The sequence below is a fragment of the Pongo abelii genome, chromosome 5 (assembly GCF_028885655.2).
Source record: "Pongo abelii isolate AG06213 chromosome 5, NHGRI_mPonAbe1-v2.0_pri, whole genome shotgun sequence".
NCBI classification, from domain to species: Eukaryota; Metazoa; Chordata; class Mammalia; order Primates; family Hominidae; genus Pongo; species Pongo abelii.
The window spans coordinates 112582097-112607590 of NC_071990.2; the positions used below are offsets into that span (position 1 = coordinate 112582097).

Below are 25494 nucleotides of genomic sequence, written 5' to 3' on the forward strand. Positions count from 1 at the left end.
ATCCAACGATCCGGTATAAGGACTAGAGCTGAATGGTCATGTTGAGTTAAGGCCACAGTTAATACCTTAACAGGCAAGTGAGAGCCAAAGGCAAATGGGAAGAACTGTGTGGAAACTGGTCTGCAGAGAAAACAATGGAAGAGAAGTGAGACTTGTTTATACCATGCAACGAAGATCTGTGAGATTTCCCTATACTGTAATAATAAATCCCCTTTTTATTAGAGGTTTTCTTTTTCTTTTTTCTTTTTTTTTTTTTGAGACAAGGTCTTGCTCTGTTGCCCAGGCTGGCGTATAATAGAGTAATCTTGGCTCACTGCAACCTCTGCCTCCTAGGCTCAGATGATCCACCTCAGCCTCCTAGGTAGCTGGGACCACAGGCACGTGCCACCACACCCAGCTAATTTTTGTATTTTTTGGAAAGATGGGGTTGCCCAGGCTGGTCTTGAAATTCTGGGCTCAAGTGATCCACCTGCCTCGGCCTCCCAAAATGCTGGGATTACAGGCGTGAGCCACCGTGCCTGGCCATTTTCTTTTCTTTCCGAGACAGGGTCTAACTCTGTCACCCAGGCTGGAGTACCATGGCACAATCACGGCTCACTGTAGCCTCAACCTCCCAGGATTAAATGATCCTCTCACCTCAGCCTCCCCAGTGTGTGGGACTACAGGGGCATACCACCACACTCGGCTTTTTTTTTTTTTTTTTTGATTTTTTAATAAAGATGAGGTCTTGGTATGTTGCCCAGCCTGGTCTCTAACTCCTGCTTGAGGAGTAAGAGACTCCTCAAGCAATCTTGCCTCAAGCAATCCTCCTGCCCGGCCTCCCAAAGTGCTGAATGGGATTACAGGCGTGAGCCACCACACCTGGCCAATTACAGCTTTTTTGAAAGAGCTTGTGGTCTTTGCAAACAAATCATTCCTGAATAGAAAATGGAATATGAAACACTCTGGAGAGGATTTAATGCTTGAGCTTAAACTTTAAAAACGAGTAGGCAGGGTTTTGAGTCAAGGTGAAGTAATAGGGAATAAATTTACCCACTGCCTGAAATAACTAATAAACAGAAAAGCATGTAAATCAATGGTCTTTACATATTAGACATTGGCCAGCATAGGACAGTAATCCCTGAGAGACGGGAAACAAACACTGTAAGTCCTTCTTCAATAGCTCCTCACTTAAGAGCTTCCACGGAGCAGAGGGATAAGAAACCCAGGTGGAAGCTGGCAATCTCCCTGAGTTGAGGAAACAAAGTTGAAGGCCATGCTTGTTAGAATTTGCCTAGTAGAATACCGGGAGAAGAGAACTGCAAAGAGACAGACAGGAGTAGATCTGCAGAGGGTTCCCTCAAGGTTTTACTGAAAGTATCAGCACATGCTTTGTGAGGAATGTACCTAAAGCAGAAAAATAAGTAACTAAAATGGGCAGAGGGAACAATCCCAAGGGCTCACACGGTAGCAGGAATAACTTACGTTTCATCTAAGAAGGAAACATACTTCACAAGACATCGAGTAGAATAATCATAAGATTATTGACTCAGTAGATGGGCAAAATTAGCCCTAGTTAAGTTTGTTCTGTTCCCATCCAACTAAGCATAAAAAGACTTGAAAGGATTACACTATTTCCAAATAACTTAACAGTGTCCCAGAATAAAGCTCAAGAATATTTCTAAAAATACAATGATATCCAAAACACAAGGTAAAATCCACCATGTCTGGCATCCAGTGAAAAAAACTAGGCATGTAATAAACAGAACAATATGACCCATTATGAGGAAAAAAATGTAGCAATAGAAACAAGCCAGGAAATGATACAGACGATGGAATTAGTAAGCAAAGATTAAAATAGTTATTGCAACTATAAACTATATGTTCAAGAAGTAGAAGAATGCCTGAATATATTAAATAGAGATGCGGACAATAAACAAACATAAATCAAAATTTTCATTTCATGAAGGATGAAAAATAAATGAAGAGGAAAAATATGAGTAGAACTAAGAATATATCAGAAATGCTGGAATTAAAGATTAATAAACTTGAAGACAAAGCCATAGAAACCATCCAAAATGAAGCACAGAAAAAGCCTGAAAATACATGAACAAGGCTGGGTGCGGGTGTGGTGGCTCATGCCTGTAATCCCAGCTCTTTGGGAGGCTGAGGCAGGAGAAATGCTTGAGGCCAGGAGTTAGAGCCCAGCCTGGGCAACACTGTTAGACCCTATCCCTACTAAAAATTAAAAAATTAGCCAGGCATGGTGGTGCGCACCTGTTGTTCCAGCTATTCAGGAGGCTGAGATGGGAGGACTGCTTGAGCCCAGGAATTCGAGGCTGCAGTGAGCCATGCTTGTGCCATTGCACTCCAGCCTGGGTGACAGAGCAAGACCCTGTCTCAAAAAAAAAAAAAAAAAAAAAAAAAGAACAAAACATTAGTATCCTATGTTACATCTTTAAGCAGGCTTATATATGTACAATTTAAGTTCCTGCAGTGGAAGGTAAATGCTATATACAATTACCAAAAAAACAAAACAAAACAAAAAAGGTAGAGAAGTATGGGCTTAAAATGGTACTACAAGAGCAAACTATTACATATTATGGAGAGGAAGAAAGTAATGAGAAAAGCTGTACATTTGGATAATTAAAGAAAAAAACTGTGAAAAGACAGAAATTGTTTTACATTTTTGTAAATCACTCTAACGTCTGGGTTTCAGAAGAGAAAGCTGGGTTATCATATCTGCTTTTGTCCAATCTGTTGCTTATGCTGTTTTGGCTGGGAAAGACAACCAACCAGTCTGTGTTATGCAGAAAAGTGGAATGAGATATTACCTATAAACTATCCTAGTCAGCTCACAACAGAAAGAACCAGAAAAGCTATTTGTTTATGAAATTTATCCCACACAGGTGATAAGGCAGAAAGGAGACAGAATCATAATGAGTTTCCATAAAAAACATTATAGGTTCACAGTTCTTCATGAAGTGTAAGTGGATGCCGCAGGTCTGAGCTGGGTGTTAAGTTCTAAGTCTAAGAAGCCAAATTGCCAGAGGTCACAGAAGAAAAGGGGGAAAGGGATCAAGTAATGGAATTACAAGGGAGGAAAGCCAGAGCAGAGTTGAATCTAGTTCAGAATATCTCACAATATTATATTTATTATATAGTCCAACATATTTCAAGTTGAGTCAGAACATTTTAACTGGTTTTGTCACTCGTATTTATATAAATCTGTCACTTTCCCAACTTCTTCTGGGCTTAAATTCCCTAACAAAAGGCATTCTATAACATTCATAATCCTCTCAGGTCTGATTCACACAGAACCTATGTTCCTATCAGTAACTCAGAAAATGACTGAAAGAGAACTTTTAGGTACACTTTTGACAGGCTGGCTTACATGTTAAAAGTGTTACCCTAAGAGCAATTATCCCTGGGCAGATACCAGCTATAACCAGGAGGTCAGAAATTAAAATCCTAGGGCACAGAATAGCTCTGTGTTGCCTTCTACTGATACTCTGCCTATATTTAAAGCAAATTTTGGGCCCAATACTGAAGGGAATTTTTATAAAGCTACCTCACAGCTTAAAAAGCCTATCAAAATAATCTCCATTAATACTTCTAAAAAGAAGTACCTAATGATAACTTAGAAATCAAACCACAATCTGGTAAGAACAGAGGACATAACTTCTACAAGAAAACAGAAAACATTTGATACTTTAGGTTAGGCAAAGATTCCTTAGGTCACCAAAAAGTATGAATCACGAAAGAAAAAAAGATAAATTGGACTTTATCATAGTTTAAAACCTTTACTCTTCAAAAGATACCACTAGAAAAATAAGAATGCAAGCCACAGATTGGGAGAAAATATCTGCAAAACATGTATGTGATAAAGGACCTGAGTCCAGAATGAATAAAGAACCCTTTCAACTCAACAAGAAGAAAAACAACTCAATTTTGTAAAAAAGATTTGGATACTTCACCAAAGAAGATATGTGAATGGCAAATACACACATAAAAAGATATTCAGATTCTTAGATCTTAGGGAAATGAAAATTAAAACCATAATGAGATATCATTACACTTTCACTAGAAAAGACAGAATTTTAAAAGACTAAATATAAACAAATGTTGGAGAGGGTAGGAGAAACTGGACCTCCCATAAGTTGTTGGAGCTAATGCAAAATGGTACAGCCACACTGGGAAAAAAATCTGGCTGTTTCTTATGAAGTAAACTTAACCATTTAACCCAACAATCCCACTCCTAAGTATTTATAAGAGAAATGAAAGTATATAATCACAGAGACTCGTACATAAATGCTTTATTCATAATAGCCCAAACTGGAAACAATCCAAATGTTCAGCACCTAGTGAATGGTATATCCATATAATGGAATACTACTCTGCATTTAAAAAAAAATTAATTCATACGACAATGTGGATGACACTTAACTACATAACACACGGTTCCATTTATAAGAAATTCTAGAAATGGCAAAACTATAAGTGATTACAGTGATATAGCAGATAAGTGGTTGTGAGGGACCAGGAATAGCGAGAGAGGTTTTACTAAAAGGAGCACAAGGGAACTTTTTAGGGTGATAGACATATTTTATATACCATGACTGTGGTGATGATGGTTACATGACAGCATACGTTTGTCTAACTCATCTAATTGGTCCATTTTATTATATGTAAATTATACCTCAATAGAAGTGATTAAAGAAAAAGAACAGGGGAATAAACATATTTGCCCCTCATACTACCTGTCACTCACCAGAATTTATCAACACCTGACAGAAAACAGCAATAGGTAGGAAAGTAAAAATGTGGAAATCACTGGAAGGAGCAAGAAATTGATTAGAATTATGCAGTCAAGACAAAAAACAATGTCATTCTTTACATATTTTAATATATAATAATGTAATACATAAATATATATTTTAACCATTCAATAAGAACAATCTGATTCTAAAAGAGACCTTCATCAATCCAAAATATCACCTGCTTTATCAAAACAGTATTTCTTACAGTAGATTCTAAGGGTTACCTAAATCACAGGCATCAACATATTTCTGGGCACCACCCCAAACCTACTCCATCCATCACACACTCTTAGGTAAAAATAAGACCCCATTTTAAGCTGTTTCCAGATAAATTATTTTGCAAATTTAGTCTCACAGAACGACTTTATTAGAAGTTCTAATGTACACGTGTGTACTCACACATATATATCAACTGGGTTTGCAATTATGCCAGGTTGATAGCATTCAATAGCACGTATACTTTTCTTATAGGAAAACAGAGGTATCTCCATTTCATGGAGACGTAGGGGGCTCAAATGAGATTATCTAGAACATAAGAGATATTCAAGGTTGTACTGTTCCCCCCAGTCATCCTGGACTTGGATAGGAAGATCATTCTAAGCAGGTAAAAAAGGCTTTTTGACCTTACCAAGCCTGAAGTCTCACAATGCCATACTGCCTCTCTTTACCACTATATACTGCTTAGTAGCAGGTGACAACCACTTCAGTTATTAATTTTAGTTAATATTTATATTATCACAAGAATATTTCCTTTAAATATGTGATATTTTAAAGTTATGTGCTATGGCTGGGTGCGGTGGCTCACGTCTATAATCCCAGCACTTTGGGAGGCTGAGGCGGGTAGATCACTTGAGGTCAGGAGTTTAAGACCAGCCTAGCCAGCATGGTGAAACCCCATCTCTACTAAAAATACAAAAAAATTAGCCGGGCGTGGTGGCACATGCCTGTAGTCCCAGCTACCTGGGAGGCTGAGACAAGAGAATGGCTTGAACCTGGGAGGCAGAGGTTGCAGTGTGCTAAGATCATGCCATTGCACTCCAGCCTGGGCTACAGGGCAAGACTCAGTCTCAAAAAAATAAAAACTAAAAAAATAAAAAAGTTATGTGCTATGTTTCCTCCCTTACTTTATAAATTCAGTTGGTTTCTTAGACAATATCCCATGGGCTTACACACAATTTAATTTCAAACTTTTTTTTTTTTTAAATAATAGAGACAGGGTCTCACTATGTTGTCCAGGCGGGTCTCAAACACCCGGCCTGAAGCAATCCTCCTGCCTTAGCTTCCTGAAGTGCAGGGATTACAGGCTTGAGCTACTGTGCTGGACCCAATTTCAAACATTTAAAAAAAATCAAGTACTACCATGTCAAAAGAAAACAATTTAACAATAAAACAAACAATGTTAGGAACTACAGAAAACAAAGCTGAGTAAACAGGCCAAGGTCCTTACCTTCATGAATTTTGTCTTTTTTTAAAATGTGGTAAAATATAAGTAAAATTTACCATTTTAACCCTTTTTGGGTATACAATTCAGTGGCATTAAGTACATTCACATTATTGTGTAACCATCACCACTATCCATCTCCAGAACTTTCCCATCATCCCAAACAAACTCTGTACCCATTAAATAAGAATAAATCCCCATTCCTCCTCCATCCCACCCTCGGTAAACACTATTCTATTGTTTGTTCTCTATAAATTTAACTATTGTAGGTATCTCATATAAGTGGAATCATGTATTTGTCCTTCCTTCCTGAGTTTTTTCTAATTTTTTTGGAGACGGAGTTTCGCTCTTGTTGCCCAGGCTGGAGTGCAATGGCACGATCTCAGCTCACCGCAACCTCCACCTCCCAGGTTCAAGCGATTCTCCTGCCTCAGCCTCCCGAGTAGCTGGGATTACAGGCATGTACCACCACACCTGGCTAATTTTGTATTTTTAGTAGAGACGGGGTTTCTCCACGTTGGTCAGACTGGTCTCAAACTCCCAATCTCAGGTGATCCACCCACCTCAGCCTCCCAAAGTGTTGGGATTACAGGCATGAGCCACCGCGCCCGGCTGTTTTTTCTAATTTTTAATGCATGTGTAGGCAATAAGCACTAAGGACACAGAGACTGGCAGCATACTGAATCTGCCCTCATGAAACGCACACTCTAAGAGGCAAGTCAGACATGTTAAAAACAATCTTGCAAGTTAATGTGATAACTGCTTTAACAGGGATACAAAGTACAATGCTGGCACAAAGGACTGATATGACTAAGGGAAGTCGGGAGAGGCTTCACAGTGTAGATGATGTCTCAGGACAGTCTTGAAGTGTGAAGAATTCACCAGTAGAAAAGGCCATTCCGTCCAGAGGAATGGCATTCAGTCATTTCATAAGGGATGACACCACACCAGACAGTGACCACCTAGGACAGCCAAGGTACCTGCTTTCATTAAGCTAACAGCATATGCAAAGTCATGAGGTACATACATTTGAGCAAGAGCAAGCAGTTCAGACTGAAAAGCAAAGTGCTTGAGGAAGAAGCAGAAGATGACACTGAAAAGGTAGGCAGGTGCTCGATCATGAAAAAACTTTATGTTGTCTAGAGTTTTATTTTAGATTATAGGCCAGGGCTATAATCTAAAATATATAAGGGCTGAATTTGAAAACAGGTAAAGTTAGAGACAAACTGGGAGGTTATTATGATGATCCATGCTAAAATAATGACACCTCAATTAAAGTAGTAACCATGGAAATGGACAGAGAATGGACTTGAAAGTCCACAAACTACATGTAAGTGATTGTCACCTGTTTATGATTAAATAAAAAGAAATAATTTCTCTTCTTCAGTAAATATCTACCAAAGCCCCATAATGTATTAAAAATTATTGAGAAAAATATATTACGATAAAAGAACACAATGCATTTTCACTTTTCTTTTATATATGTGTGGGTGTGTGGAATCAGGGCTCCAATTACAATCCTGTGCCACATAACAATGTTTCAGTCAAGATGGAATGCACATGCAATGGTAGTTCCTTAAGATATAACAGAGCATCATATCGAAACCTCATATATGGCATTTGATATTGACACTGCAGATCAAGTAGGGGAAATGGCTGATATTCAGTAATGGTGCTGGGACATTTCGTTTTCTAATGTAACATACAAATATATTTTTATTTATATATATTTTTCTAGGTTTGTGTAGTATACTCTATGATGTTCACACAATGACAAAATCGCCTACCAATGCATTTCTCAGAACACATCCCTGTCGTTAAGCAACACACAACTATACCTTTAAGTAATTTTAGAGTCAGTCTTCCTTTTTACCAGAGGAAAAACAATTCCTTGTTCCTGTTCTACAACTGCAAAAGGAGTGCCAGAAAGAGTTAACAGTTGTCAACAGAAGCTTGACCCTCTGTTCTCAAGTATGTGCTGGGGATGTAGTGGGAATTTAACATGCTAAACAAGAAACTGTCCATAATCCAGTTTACTTCAATTTTTAAGAAGAAATCTGTATATAAATACTGAGGCTTTCTGCCAAAAAAGCAAATGCTTCATGGATTTGGCTCCTTGTCTTTTCTTGTGGCTGTTCTCCAATATCAACTTGGAGATGTCCCCATCTCAAAATCTGCCAGCTACTGAAACATGGGTCAAACAAAACACTTTCCTCTCTGTAGAGTATAATGTATCATGACAATGAATCCTATTAGGTAAAGCAGAGATCACATTTAAAAATGCATATAATAACTAGTTCCCCCAAAACAATCTTTTCTCAGATACTAATACTCATTCCACAATATTAAACTTCAGATTTCAAATATAAGGTTTTCTATGATTAAACTTTTCGACACTGGAATCAGACATATCCAAAGACTCTTTGGTAAATCTGACACACCTGAATTGATGTAAATTTAATAGAAGCGCATCTTGCTTTCCTTTGCAGGTAATATTCCTTTTCACTTGACTACCATATAATTTTAAGAAGAAATCAGAATAACTCTCATTCATCACTTTTAGTACTTCAAAAAGTCTGAATCTACTCAAAAAAACTCCACACTTTGATATTTCCAAGTCTTAAGTTTGTTTTATTTACACTAATTCAGTTTATTACCTTTTAGTGGTCTTAAATATTTTATGCATTACAATAATCTTTCTTTAAAAGGCATCCCATTTATACTTCCAAACCACTTTCTTAACATAAACGCAAATTAACACACTCCAGAAAAAAAAACATTATTGTTAATTCCTTAATTATACTGTACCTCAAGTCTATTTAATTCTACATAGTTATAGGAGAGAAAAAGAAAAATATCTAGGTCTAGCTACTTGATAATAGGTAATATTCTTTATTCCAAATTAAATATATAACAGTATAACAATGAGCATAATTCAGAAGACAAATGACATTCAAGTGATCTAACAGAAAAATAAGAAAATATTTTGATACAGAAAACTAAAAACATATCTTAGTTCATAAGTCATTAGGGTTATTAATTACATTTTATCTTCACAACAATAGCCACAACCCCAGTATATCTCATGGTCCCTAAATCTAAGCAGATTGTTTTTAGTTGGGAAAAAGATTATCATAAACTTATATTTTACTAATAATCTGAAAGATCTCAAATATGCCAAGAAGCCTATGTTTCTAAAATATAGCTTCATCTTTTGAAAAAATTGATGCTTCAGGAACAGCAACAATAACCGTTATCATCAAGGTAATCGCCCTGAAAAATCTCATCATGTTAGGAAAAAAGTATTAAAAAAACAAAAATGAAAGCAGAACAAAGCATACATGAGCAATCAGACAATTATTAAATGGCCCATATACCTGCAATTGAAATCACAGAAAGAGAAGAAGACCGGTCAAATGAAATACATGAAGAGATAATGGCTAAGAATTTTCCAAATTAAGTAAAAGATGCTAAACCACAGAACCAAAAAACTCAGAGAAGACCATACAAACCAACAAAAGAAAATAGACACATCACATCCAAAACAAAGATACATCATATCTAAAGATAGAGAAATTCTTAAAGACAGTCAAAAGAAAAATAAATTAAATGAACAAAGGACACTACATGCAACGAATCAAAGACAAATGACAAAAATATGTAATAGATGCAAAAAATCTCAACAAAATACCAGCAAACCAAATCCATCAGCACATCTAAAACTTAATTCACCATAATCAAGTCGACTTTATTCCTGGGATGCAAGGTTGGTTCAACATATGCAAATCAATCACTGTGATTCACCACATAAACAGAATGAAAAGGAAAAACGATATGACCATCTCAATAGACGCAGAAAAAGCTTTTGATAAAATCCAACATCCCTTCATGCTAAAACCCCTCAATAAACTAGGTATCAAAGGAATATATCTAAGAGCCATTTATGACACACCCACAGCCAACATCATACTGGATGGGCAAAGCCTAGAAGCGTTCTCCTTGAGAAATGGAAGAAGACAATGATGCTCACTTTCACCACTCTTACTCAACATAGTAACGGAAGTCCTAGCTAGAGTAACCAGGCAAGAAAAAGAAATAAAAGGTATCCAAATAGGAAAAGAAGTCAAACTATCTTTCTTTGCTAATGGTATGATTCTATACCAGAAAACTCCAAAGACTCCGCCAAAAGGCTCCTTGAACTGATAAACAACTTCAGTCAAGTTTTAGGATACAAAAATCAATGTACAAAAATCAGTAGCATTTCTACATTACAATAACCCTCAGGCTAAGAGCCAAATCAAGAATACAATTCCATTTACAAGAGCCACAAAAACAAGAAAATACCTAGGAATACATCTAATGAAAATAGTGAAAGATCTCTACAAGGAGAACTACAAAACACTGCTTAAAGAATCAGAAATGACACACACAAATGAAAATATATTTCATGCTCATGGATTGGAAGAATCAGTATCATTAAAATGACCATACTGCCCAAAGTAATTTGCAGATTCAGCATTATTCCTATCAAATTACCAATATCATTTTTCACAGAATCAAAAAAAAACTATTCTAAAATTCATATGGAACCAAAAAAGAGCCCAAACAGCCAAAGCAATCCTAAGCAAAAAGAAAAAACCTGGAGGCATCACATTACTCAACTTCAAACTACACTACGAAGCTACAGTAACCAAAACAGCATGGTACTGGTACAAAAAGAGAAACACGGACCAATAAAACAGAATAGAGAACCCAGAAATAAAGCCACACACCTACAACCATCTGATGTTCAACAAAGTTGACAAAAATAAGCAATGAGGAAAAACTCCCTATTCAATACATGGTGCTGGGATAACTGGCTAGCCACATGCAGAAGAATGAAACTGGACTCTTACCTATCACCATATATGAAAATTAACTCAAGATGGATTAAAGACATAACTGTAAGACCTAAAACTACAAAAATCGTAGAAAACCTAGGAAATACTTTTCTCGACATCAGCCCTGTCGAAGAATTTATGGCTAAGTCCTCAAAAACAATGTCAACAAAACCAAAAACTGACAAGTAGGACCTAAGAGCTTCTATACAGCAAGAGAACCCGTTAACAGAGTAAACAGATAATCTACAGAATGGGAGAAAAAATTCATAAACTATGTATCTGACAAAGGTCTAATATCCAGAATTTATAAGGAACTTAAATCAACAAGTAAAAAACAAATAACCCCATTAAAATGTAAGCAAAGGACATGAACAGACACTTCTCAAAAGAAGACATACAAGTGGCCAAAAAACATACTGAAAAAATGCTCATCACTAATCATCAGAGAAATGCAAATCAAAACCACAACTGAAATACCATCTCATACCAGTCAGAATAGCTTTTGTTAAAAAGTCAATAAATAACTCAGTGGGGCTGTGGAGAAAAGGGAACACTTTTACGCTATTGGTGGGAATGTAACTTAGTTCAGCCACTGTGGAGAGCAGCTTGGAGATTTCTAAAAGAACACAAAATGGAACTACCATTTAACCTAGCAATCCCATTACTGGGTATATACCCAAAGAAAAATATATCATTCTGCCAAAAAGACACATGCACCCATGTGTTCATCACAGCACTATTCACAACAGCAAAGACATGGAATCAACACAGGTGTCCATCAACAGTAAATGAGATAAAGAAAATGTGGTACATATACACCAGGGAACACTACACAGAAAGAACAAAATCATGTCCTTTGCAACAACACGGATGCAGTTGGGGGCCATTATCCTAAGCAAACTAATGGAGAAACAGAAAACCAAATACCCCATGTTCTCACTTACAAGTGGTAGCCAAACCATGAGTACATATGGACATTAAGATGGGAACAAACAGACACTGGAGAATACAAGATGGGAGAGGGAAGCAAGGATGGAAAAACTACCTATTGAGTACTATGCTCACTTCCTAGGTGACGGGTTCAATCGTACTTCGAACCTCAGCATTATGCAATATACCTTTGTAACAAACCTGCACAGGTACACCCGGAATCTAAAATAAAAGCGGAAAAAGAAAAAAATTTAATTCAAATAAAAATATATATGTAAAAGCCATATAACAAACAGTAGAGTGACATCTTTAAAGTACTGAAAGAAAAAAAGGCAATCCAGAATTCTATATTCAGCAAGAATATTTTAGAAAAATAAAGTCTTTTTGAGAAAAACAAAGATAATTTATTACTAGCAGACTTGGCCTATAAAAAATGTTAAAAGTTCTTCAGGTAGACAGAATGATACCAGACAGAAAACTTGGATCTACACAAAGACATGAACAACAGTATAAATGGTATAAATAAAAGTAAACACAAAACTTCATATTTTTCTTATTTGCAATTGTTCTAAAAGATAACTGTCTCTAAAGCAAAAATGCAGTCATGTACTGCATAATGATATTTAATCGACAAGGGACCACATATATAATGGTGGTCCCATAAGATTACAATGAAGCTGAAAAATTCCTAACACCTAGGGACATCCTAGTTGTACTAACATTGTAGTACAATGAGTTACTCACGTGTTTGTGGTGAAGCTGGTGTAAACAAACCTACACTGCCAGTTGTATAAAAGTATAGCATATACAATTATGTTAAGTACATAATACTTGATCATGGTTACAGTTACTAGCTTATGTATTTATTATATACTTTATCATTATTTTAGAATGTACTCCTACTTACATAAAAAGGAAAGTTAACTGTAAAACAGCCTCAAGTAAGTCCTTCAGGAGATATTACAGAAGAAGGAATTGTTATCATAGGAGATGGCAGTTCCATGTATGTAACTGTCCCTGAAGACCTTCCAGACAAGATGTGGAAGTGGAAGACAGTGATATTTATAGCTTGACTCTGTGGGCCTAGGGCTAATGTATTTGCGTCTTAGTTTTTAACAAAAGTTTTAAAAGTAAAAATTAAAAATTTTTAAATAGAAAAAAGCTTACAGAATGAGGACATACTTTTGTACAGCTGTACAATGTATTTGTTTTAAGCTAAGCTATTATAACAGAGTCAAAAAGTTTAAAAAACTAAGAAGTTAATAAAGTAAAAGTTACAGTAACCTAAGGATAATTTATTATTGAAGACATTTTTTAAAATAAATTTATTATAACCTACATGAACAGTTCTATAAAATCTATAGCAATATAATGTAAAGTCTTAGAGTAGTAATATATTGTATGTTGACTGCATATATATAAAAGTAAAATGTATGACAACAAAAACACATAAGATGAAGAGGAGAAATGGGAGTATAGAACTATAAGGTCCTAATACTACATATAAAGCTATGTATTATTATATCAAGAAAACTGTGATTAATTACAAATATATGGCAAACCCTAGGGCAACCACTAAACAAATTTCAGAAAGAGGTATAAATAAATAAGCAAACAGCGGAGAGAAATTGAATTTTTTAAAAAAGAATCCAAGTAATCCAAAAGGAAAAAAGAACAGACAGACTAACATAAACCAGATAGCATAGTGGTAGATTTTAATCCAACCATATTACCAATGTCGATAAATATAAACAATCTAAACACACTAAATAAAAGAGACATGTCAAAATGAAAGACAGATTATCAGACTGGATAAACAAGTAAGCCCATCTATACGGTGCCTATAAGAAACCCATATTAAGTGTAAAGATACAGATAGGTTGAAAGTGAAAGTAAAACAAAAAACAAAAACAGAAAAAATATGTTGGGAGACAATTCTCCATGGGTCTCTGCTGAGGTAGCTGCCTTTGAACCTACTTCTCAGTATCTGGTCTGCAACCATCTCCCCAGTTACTCCTTCTTAATAAGTGATAAAATGGAGAGATGGAAATCTCATGTCTATTGCTAACATCTATGAAATTCATGGCAAACTTCAGTTTTTGACATGATATACCACGTAAATACTAATCAAAAGGAAGCTGAAGTGGTTATATTAATACAAGGCAAAGAAGATTTCAGAACAAGGAATATTACCAGAGATAAAGAGGCTGTTCCGCCAGAAAGGCATACCAATCTTAAATATGTATGGATCTAACAAACTTTCAAAATACATCAAGCAAAAACTGACATAACCGGAAAGAGAAATAGACAAATCTATTAAGTTGGAGACTTCAACACATCTCTCAGTATTTTATAGAACGAGTAGGCTATAAACATATGGAAAAACTCAATCTCTCACTAGTGATGAAAAATGTACAAACCCACAATGAGATGTTTTAAATTAATTCCTAATTTAAAACTTAAGTCTGACAATCCTAAATATTGGTGAAGATGTGGAACATCAGAAACTCACACTTCTGGTGGGAGTATAGGTTGGTATGATCACTTTGGAAAACAATTTAGCATTACTTAGTAGAGATGTGCTCATATTTATAATTTAAAATTCTTATGACGAATAAATAGTAAATATAGATTCACTCAGCAAATATTAAAAACAAAATAAAGCCACAGAATGTTAAGTACAACGCCCCCTGTTAGGCCTAACTAGACACCGAGACTCACATAACCCAAACAGGTTGGTTATACTTAACATGCCCTCACTGCAATTCAGGGGCTAGTATCTTTGGCCCTCTCAGGTGGCAGATCAAGTGTAAGAGAATGAGAGCATAAGGTCCTTGCAGTAGCTACTCTAGCTTACAGGTACCAAATAGCAACCAATATCTCCAGTCTCATAGGCATAGCTTCCTGAGCTTCAGCAACAGATTTGCTTAGTTGCAAGAGTTATCACACTCAGGGAAGTCCAAAGCTGTTAACAGTATAAGTACCAGTATTTACAATTCATTCACAGTCCTCCTCTGGTCCTTATGCAATTTAGTAATCATGAGTCACTATTACCATAAGCAATGGTGCTTGGTTATACAACTGATATTCTACCTTATCAAGCTTCCAAGTGAACAAAGCTAAGAAGTTAACCCAAGGCCAAAACTGTCCGAAGAGAAGAAAGGTTAATGTTACAACAAATAAAGAGATTCAATTTAGAATGGCACTAAGCTAAACAACTATTAATATATTTCACTGAATCCAACATGCTACTGATTATGACATCATTAATTTTTGTACTAAGAAAAGTGCTGTTAAGTAAATATGGTGCACTACTGATTGTAAGACATATCCCAATTACTGAGATGCACAAGGAGGGAAAACACACTTCTTAAAATTGATGAAATACAGAATAATCCTTCTCTCAATTTTTCACTAAAACATTTAAGACATACAGTAAATTTTCACTCAACTTTGTCGATAGGTTCTTGGAAACCTAAACTTTAAGAAAAACTTTGTAGCAGATCTCCAAATGACATTTTGTTCAACTTCATTTTATTATAACAATGAGAAAAAAATGGTTTCATTGTATGTCATTTCACTTAAAGTCACAATTTCCAAGAACCTGTCATGGACATTAAGCAAGGACTTATTGTGTAACTCTTCTCTCTACCTTGGGCACACGGTCTGCTCCAACAGAAACCAGTCCCCTACTAAAAATTTTCTAAGACATCTAAGGTCATACTCTCTCACTTAATACCTCTGTTCATCTACTCTAAAAACAGCCAATATCAACATAATTGACGCAGCATAGCTGTCTTCATCCTGGCATGTTAAACAGCATCCAAAATCTAAATAAGTGAATTAGCTCCCATCACTGATTAAATCACTAAAAGTCCTAAGGGTCTTTACAACCTGGAGGCTTTCATGCAATGTTCTGGTAAAATAAATAAATAAATAACAACATTTAAAAAAAAACAAACACTGTTTCAGGTTATCCATAAATATGTTAGTTCCCATATACCAGCGAACTGTGCAATGAGAAAAGCGGAAAAAACCTTAAACCTCAATCCAGTAGAGGTACACTAAGTGAATGTTTTCATCTAAGTGGGTTGTATACGATCACTAGTTCTTTATGCTAGGGAAGGCAATTCTATCTTTCTATAAGCAGAAAATAAATATGATTAAAGTGAACTTGCCATACCCTACCTACTGGCAAACACTAGGCTTGGAAAAATAGCCCTTGTTCATAGACAGGTATGTATGGAATGGGACTTAAACAAACATTCAGCAGCATAGATAAAACATCTTCTTAAAAATGCCAAAGAAAAGAATCTGTGATAATTTATATTTAGAAACAGAAAAAATGTGAAAAGTATATGCTGTGTGTTCTCAACAACATACATATAGGAAGAAATAAAAAGACAGACTTATATGCAGTCTAAGATACAAATCGAACTCTTAAGAGATAAGAAAAAAGAAATGAATAGAAACAACAAATAAAAAAAACTACATTTTGGTATATACACTTTTTAAAATGAGTTCTGTTATCTATGTTTTCCAAAAAGGAAAACATGGCCAGGTGTGGTGGCTCACGCCTGTAATCCTTGCACTTTGGGAGGCCTAGACAGGTGGACTGCCTGAGCTCAGGAGTTCAAGATCAGCCTGGGCAACATGGTGAAACCCCATCTCTACTAAAATACAAAAAACTAGCTGAACATGGCAGCGTGCGCCTATAGTCCCAGCTACTCGGGAGGCTGAGGCAGAAGAATTGCTTGAACCCGGGAGGCGGAGGCTGCAGTGAGCCATGATTGTACCACTGCACTCCAGACTGGGTGACAGAGCAAGACTCCGTCTCAAAAAAAGGAAAACACATAAAACGGTCTATGCTGCAAAAGTCACACACTAAAGGACAGGGTAAAATAAAGTTATTTTTATTTATTTATTTTTTTGAGATGGAGTTTCTCTCTGGTTGCACTGGAGTGCAATGGCGCGATCTCAGCTCACTGCAACCTCTGCCTCCCGGGTTCAAGTGATTCTCCTGCCTCAGCCCCCTGAGTAGCCAGGATTACAGGCATGCACCATCACGCCCAGCTAATTTTTGTACTTTTAGTAGAGACAGGGTTTTGCCATGTTGGCCAGGCTGGTCTCAAACTCCTGACCTCAGGTGATCCACCTGCCTCAGCCTCCCAAAGTGCTGTGATTACAGGCATGAGCCACAGCACCCAGCCAAGTTACTGTAAAAATATAAAATTACAAGAGTAAAAAACAAAATCAAACCTCAATTATAGCAAATTTTGTTGGCTGAGCGCCAAGAAAAGGTGTGAGGCGGCTCACACCTATAATCCCAGCACTTTCGGAGGCTGAGGCAGGCGGATCACTTGAGGTCAGGAGTTCGAGACAAGCCAGACCAACATGGTGAAACCCCGTCTCTTCTAAAAATTCAAAGTTAGCTGGGCATGGTGGTACACGCCTGTAATCTCAGTTACTCAGGAGGCTAAGGCAGGAGAATTGCTTGAACCAGGGAGGCGGAGGTTGCAGTGAGCTGAGATTGCGCCAGAGCACTCCAGCCTGTGCAACAGAGCGAGACCCCGTCTCAAAAACCAAAACCAAAAAAAAAAAAAACTTTGTTTAAAATCTCCCTATTGAAATATCTTCAGATGTGTTTAAAGCTGAAGTGACAAAAAAAGATTAAAAATAGTGATGAAAAATGATTTATACAATATATCACAGAAACAGTCAAACTGAAAAGAAATAGGAATAATAATTTTGACACAGGACAAAAAGATTTTAAGAAGAAATGAATTAGTCTTTTTATATTGCTAAAAAGATCTCTACAATGCTACTCAAATGCCATCTATGAACTAGCTGTTTGCTACAGCTATGCAACAAGACAAGCACAAAGCTCGAAACTTAGCATTTAGAAACTCTTACAGCAGTCTGAGAGGGAAATTCTATACCTGTTAAATAAAATAATTTTTAAAAATGGAGGTTGTATTACTATTTTGTCAGTTATTCTCATTTCATTTATTTCATTTTTCTAGTAATTCATTTTTAATGTATTTTAAAGAAGTATCAGGGGAAAAAAACCTGATTCTTCACCACAAATAATTTGAAAAGCACTGTGATAAAAGACTTATCAGTCATGAAGCTGAGATGTGCCAAACAACACATCAAAATATACAAATTTAAAACAATTACAGATGCAAGGCAAAAATGAAGGACAAATGTTTATTTGGGAAGCAAACCCATTCCATGACACATTAGATTCTTTTAAAAAAAGCACATAGAGGAATTTAAAAATGTCATGTTTTCTCTAAGAAGTCACTGATTATAAATGTCCTATCAGTTTAATATCAGCTTTTCAGGAGGGAAAATTACTGTATTAAATGTACATATTGTGAGACACATTACAACCTCAGAAATGTTAAAATTGGGCCAGGCGAGGTGGCTCATGCCTGTAATCCCAGCACTTTAAGGGGCTGAGACAGGCAGATCACCTGAAGTCAGGAGTTCAAGACCAGCCTGGCCAACATGGCGAAACCCCATCTCTATGAAACATACAAAAAATTAGACAGGTATGGTGTGGTGGCACATGCCTATAATCCCAGCTACTTGGGAGGCTGAAGCACGAGAATCACTTGAACCCAGGAGATGGAGGTTGCAGTGAGCCGAGATCACACCACAGCACTCTAGCCTGGGTGACACAGTGAGACTCTGTCTCAAAATATAAAATAAAATTAGAAAAAAGAAATTTTAAATTGTTTAAAAAGGATTAACCAAGAAAATAACAGTAAGTCAATAATTTGGTATTAAATGAAAAACTTCCTTTCAATTTTCAGTGAAACATGTATAAAGATGTTACTAATAAAGCAGGCGCTAAAGAATACATCAACAACTTTGAAAAACTAAGAACTATGTAAAGCATGGTAAAAACTGGCTTTCTGCCATGCCCCCAATCACTTAAGGATTCCTATTTGTTTTTGATGCTGCTGGGTAAAATTATATAAGAAGAAAGGGTTTGACAACTTTAAAATGTTTAAAATTATATTAAATTACTCAAAACATGATAATCTGTCCAGCCTCGCAGTTTTCTAATACCTTTTTATACAAAAGTCAAGGGAAAAGGTCAAAGTACTTCACGTCAGATGTGGCACAGGAGGTCACAGATGTCTCTGCCACCTTCTTCCTGGCTTCCCACAATCTCAGAAAAAATCTAGGATATTATTTGGGCAGTAGGTAGCATTACTGCATTCTCAAAAAAGTCTACATTCTGTGTGTTTTTCTTCTATGTGGTCCACTGCTAATGGCTAGCCTAATCTAGCCATCCTAACATACCCATGTGGTTGATTAGGTTAAGGTTGGCTGAACAGATTGAAAATTATATAGCTGGCCCTCCATATCCGTGGGTTCCACATCTGTGGATTCAACCAACCACAGATCAAAAATATTCAGGGAAAGAGTTGCATCTGTACTGAATGCAAACAAACTTTTTTCCTTGTTTTTATTACCTTAAATAATACAGTATCACAACTATTACATAGCATTTACAATGTATTAGGTGTTAAGTGATAATTTGAAGTACTATATAGGAGAATATGCTTAGGTTATTTTATGCAAATACTACACCATTTTATATAAGCGATTTGAGCATCTGTGGATTTTTATATCCTCAGGGATTCCTGCAACGAATCCCCCACAGATACTAAGGGATGGATACTGAGGGAAGACTGTACGTAAGAGTAGAGCATTGCTAGAAGCATTACCATGATCTATGCATGTTTTATACACATCACACACACAAACACACACACATAATGAAATTAACAAGACTCAAAGCAACATTATTAACAATTTCTTCTAAGTGACACAGAGTATTTTCCATCTATACTATACAATCTCATCATCTAAAAACAGCCCTCCAGAGGTTATGATCCTACTCCTTGGACTGCCCGGTCAAAAGGACTGATGTCATAATAAAACCAAACCTAGAAGAGGAAAAAATAAAATAAATCAAAGACAGGATCCTTTTGAAGTTTTTCATTTTAACTATCAGGAGTTTTAAAAAGTTCTCTACAAAAGATTTGATAATGCCAGGATATTTTCCTTCCATTCCCATGCCTAATACTTAAACCTAACTTCATCTAAATGTGATTTAAAAGCCTAATTCAGACATGAAGATTATTTATGAAATGAAAAAAAGATACTACTTAAATAAAAAGTAATCTACCATAAGAACTAATGGAGGAAAACATTTGGAACTCAATTTATAGATGGAGATGAACTTTACTAATATATGAAGGCTCTTTGGAATCAGTAAGGAAAAGACCAAGAGTCTCAACAGGAAAATGGGTAAAAGATAAACAGTACGCTGATAAGGAAATACCATAAGTGCCTCTCAAGCATATGAAAAAACACTGAATCTCACTCATAATAAAAGGAATGCAAATTAAAACTACACTGACATCCATTTTATGTCTATTAGATTGGCAATGATCAAAACATTTGAGAACATAATCTTGATGAAGACATGGAAAAAGTCTCCTATTGCTGGTGGGAGTACAGATCAAAACAACCTCTGTATTAGTTTTTCTCATTTGAAGAAATCCTTGTAAGATGTTTAAAAATGTAGCATGTAAGACATATTTAGCCTGGTGTGGGGCTGTTGGTCATTCTCAAAAAATTGTTAAAGTTTTCTACTTTTATAGAATTCTGTTCACATAATGAAGCAGACAGGTAGGCCACTTTTAAAAACTTGGATGACTGGTCAGGCGTAGTGGCTCATGCCTGTAATCTCAGCACTTTGGGAGAGCTGAGGCGGGCGAATCATTTGAGGTCAGGAGTTCAAAACCAGCCTGGCCAAAATGGTGAAACCCTGTCTCCACTAAAAATACAAAAAATTAGCTGGGTGGGGTGGTGCATGCCTGTAATCCCAGCTACTCAGGAGGCTGAGGTGGGAGAATAGCTTGAACCCGGGAGGTGAAAGTGGCAGTGAACCAAGATCACACCATTGCACTCCAGCCTGGGCAACAGAGTGAGACTCCGTTTCAAACAACAACAAAAAACAAAACAAAACAAAACAAACTTGGATGATTAACACAGTAGTCTTGCTCCATCTGCTGCTCACCTCTTGATACCTCATTGTGTACTTAATGGGTGCTCAATAAATATTTGTTGAGTTGAATGAAACTAAGAATAATGCTGAAGGATGACAAAAATGGAATAAAAACGAGTAAGAACAATGAATTAACTAAATCTGAACTGTTGAATAAATTGCTTACATAAACACTACTTCAAGAAAGGAGCAATGCCATGCTGGCGCATGCTTCCTGAAAAATGAGTTAGCCAGCAACAGATGGATAATAGATTATTGCAGTAATGGCCCCCTAATTAGCCCCACTCGGTTAGGAAACCCCTCCCATACCAACTCTGGAATTGGCCATGTTGATCTGCTTTGGCCTATGGACAACAGAAAATATACGCGGCTTGCTGTCACTAGTTACTTCTGTAAACCCTACTACTGCCTCCAGGTGAAAAAGCCACGCCTAGCCTGCGGGAGACACACGGCCCCCATCACCCAAGCAAACAACCAGTACGGATTATCCAGACATAGCTATCCTAGACCAACCAGCTCCCAGCTGACCCATCAGCTGACTGCAGCCACATCAGCAAGGACAGACATAAGCTGCAGCAGAATTGCTTAATTGAGCCCAGCCCAGAATTAGGCTAACAAACGCCTATTGTTTCACAGCACTATGTTTTGGGGAGATTTATCATACAGCAAAAGCTGATCCAAGTAGAGAGGGGAATAGGTGGTCAAAGAAGATTTTTCCCTTACCTGTTCTGCTTTTTAAATTTCACAATGAAAATATATCCACATACTATTTAATTACACTGAACTTATAAAAATTTTATATCAGATTGATACTAAAATCCTACTATCACCTTGTAAACACATATACATTAATTCAGTCCAAACGGGAGCATGAATTTGAGAGGAGACATTAATATTGCTTCAGAAAAAAAAATGGGTTATGAGTACCAGGGTTTACTATCTCTCACACACACATACACACACACACACACACACACACACAAATGTGAATAAGAATACATTCACGGTCACTGTCACATCTGAATAATGGCTATTATCAAATTCTGGAAGTGTTAGAAGACACTCATCTCAAATTCTGCTTCACTGTTTCTTCTGTTTAAGTGGGTAATGGCGTAATACATGTTTTCTCATTTAATCCTCACATGGTATGAGGTAAACATTATGCTGCATCACTTTAGGCAAAGTTAATTAACCTCTCTATGCCTCATTTCCTCAACTGTAAAATGGGGATAACAGTCCTATTTTATAGAACTGTTGTGAAGACTAAATCGCTTAGAACAGGGCACACAGTCCTTACTCAATAAACGGTTTACCACCTCGTTTAGTAAAATGATGTAAAATTAAGATCTTTTAACTATAATAACATGGCTTCTATTTTCAAAACACTAAGCATTATCAACTAAGGTATGAGACATCATAATTAATTTGGATATCTTTCTAATGACCTCATTAAAAAATTAAAAGACATGCCAGGGTGTGGTGATGGCTCACGCCTGTAATCCCAGCACTTTGGGAGGCCAAGGTGAGCAGATCACCTAAGGTCAGGAGTTTGAAACCAGCCTGGCCAACATGGTGAAATTCCATCTGTACTAAAAATACAAAAATTAGCCGGGTGTGGTGGCATGTGGCTGTTATTCCAGCTACTTGGGAGGCTGAGGCAGGAGAATCATTTGAACTCGGGAGGTGGAGGTTGCACGGAGCCAAGATTGCGCCACTACACTCCAGCCTGGGCAACAGAGTGAGACTTTGTCTCAAAAAAATAAATAAATAAAAATAAATAAGTAAAAGACAATGTTATTAAACAAAACCTAGGAATGTATGTAGAAAATATATGGTGAGGAGAGGTGAAGCTTTGGGCAATAATAAATCATGTAGTCCACCTTCCACAATCCTAAGTAGGTTTAAAATACAAAGGCTTCCATTTTTGTGTGTGTTACAAATTCACAAGAAGAGAGCAATAAATCCTACTGACATGTCACCTTTACTGTGACATCTAGCATACATACTTTCAACAGGTTCTATCGCCTTTTTTTTTTTAAGGCACTACTGATGGCTTTGGAAAATAAGGTTCTTTTCAGGTCCTGATGGACCACTTATAAAACATAGCCAAATTTTTAAAAAGTGTTTTAAACAGGCAATTACCTAGACTGTAGATATGTCACTAACCAAATGTAAAAAATCTCATACCACAATGTGCAGATGTTTTAGTTTCTCCTAATGTGAGGAATAACTGCTACAAAAATTCCATTTTTCATTTCAATTCAAACATTTTAAAGAGTACTCAGTATATGAGGTAATGTAGCAGATTGTGGAGATAAGATAGGTAAAGAAAGTAACATTTATGTTACTATGTATGCCAGACATTAGCTGGTTATCTTATTCAATCATAATAATGCTATGCTATAGAAATTATTAAAACTCACTTTACAGAGGAGGAAATTAAGGCTAACATAAGTATAATAACTTGCTCGGGGTCTCTCAGCAACAGAAGGCAGTGGGGTTGAGAAGTATGAGGTGGGGCCCATGAAGGTAGTGCCACATGACTATTCTCAGAGACAAACACAATATCCATTGTAACAGATCCTTTAACAGCAATGTGGAAGGGGATGAAGACTTGGAAAACCAAGGAGATAATCTTTGGGAATGGGCAAAGGAGTCACAGAAAGCTTTAAAGAGGTTGATATTTAAGTTGCTAGTTAAGGGTGAGTAGGATTTACCAACTTCAATGCCAAGGCTCACCCCCACCCCCCTCACCCCCAATATATTAACCAAAATAAATTACTTACTTGAAATTGAGAAAAACAATTTTGAGAGAAATCTTCCTCAGATATATTATTCCATAGTTTTAAAACAAATAATATGATGACAGTTTAATTTTTAGGTTGCTTTTATGTGGCTTGTCTTGGGTTTTATTCTGAAATGAAATTTAGATTAGTCATTTTCTTGTTCTGAGAAACTAGGAGTATGCCAACATGTTTTAACTTTACATTTTTCACATATCAACATGTATTCTCATTTACAAAGTCTTTCATTTCACCATCTCAAACAAAACCTAATTTAGTATATAAATTACTTTGAAGTATAAATATATATGCAAAATAATATATTTCTTTTAATTCTTGTTATACTTCCTCAGTAATCATAATAAATGGAAGAAAAATAGTAATCTTGTGAACTGTTATATATTACACAAGGCGTTTTTGAGGTAACACACTTTCTTTTATTATTTGAATTGTTTATATAGTAGTAATGCTCTCTGAACCCAAAGAAAATTAAATAACTGCCCCAAAGTAAATTGAGCTCAAATTCTTAGTATTTCCCAAAACTATCATCTAAAAAAATAGAATTGGCCAAAAAAAAAAAAAAAACACCACGAAATTTTCCATTGACAATTACTACTCATTTTTCTCAGAATTTACTTTGCTAGGCTTGTATTCAATTTCTGCTACAGAAAACAGTCCAGTTTACCAATGCTAATTAAGCAACAAAGTATTTTTCATTTATAAAATGAAATATTTAAAAACCCACAGAGAACTAGAAGAAACACAAGATCATCTGGAAAACTTAGAAAGAATGACAGAAAACACACACACACACACACACCAAACAAAAACACCAAAAAGGTTAAATAGGCTGTCATTAAGAGGGTCTTACTTTTACTTATAATTTGTTTTGGTCTCAAAATTCACATCATGTTTGGACAGTAGATTGAGTTATTTCTAATTGCCTAAGACACTCATTCCTGCCTTATCTGTATTTACATGGAAATTACAAGTTAACACAATTTCACCCAAAGTTCACTGTTCCTTAACTCCCATTATTTCCTCTTATTATCACTATGATGTTAAAATGGCAGTCAGATACCAAAGTGACATACCTCACACCATGGCCCATTTCTTACTTTATAAGTAAGTTCAAACTATTTCTTTGAAATATCCAGCACCAATGACAACATCCTCTAAAACCTACTTTAACCCAACCTATTTAGACTTGAATCATTTTTCACTTAGATTATCTTTTTTTTTTTTTTTTCTTAAAGAGACGGGATCTCGCCATGTTGCCCAGACTGGTCTCAAAATCCTGGGCTCAGGCAATCTTCCTGCCTCTGCCTCCCAAAGTGCTGGGATTATAGGTGCCTGGCCCTAGATTATCTTTAATTGAGTGAATTCTAACCCAATCAAAAGCAAGATGAGAGAAAATTTAATTATAGTACCAGAGGAACTTGAAAGGTCTCATATATTCCCTCCTCCCTTTTTTGGAAATTGCATACATACGATTTTAATATCAATTTTTATTTATGTTTGCCCTAAACGCCTTTTGCTATAATCTTTTGTTTTCTTAAAGATACAG

General features: G+C 36.2%; 1 protein-coding gene across 5 annotated transcripts in view; it reads right to left on the minus strand.

The window, feature by feature from the left end:
- Nucleotides 1-25494, minus strand: part of REV3L (REV3 like, DNA directed polymerase zeta catalytic subunit) — a 185834-nt gene that overhangs the window by 150650 nt on the left and 9690 nt on the right. The window contains exon 2 of one of the 5 annotated variants that reach the window (XM_063725258.1): nt 23931-24058. The exons of 3 other annotated variants lie outside the window; for them this stretch is intronic. The gene's annotated coding sequence lies outside the window, so the exon portion shown is untranslated. Of the gene's footprint in view, nt 1-23930; nt 24210-25494 lie in introns of those variants that run through there. One more of the 5 variants, XM_063725257.1, reaches the window with a different exon arrangement.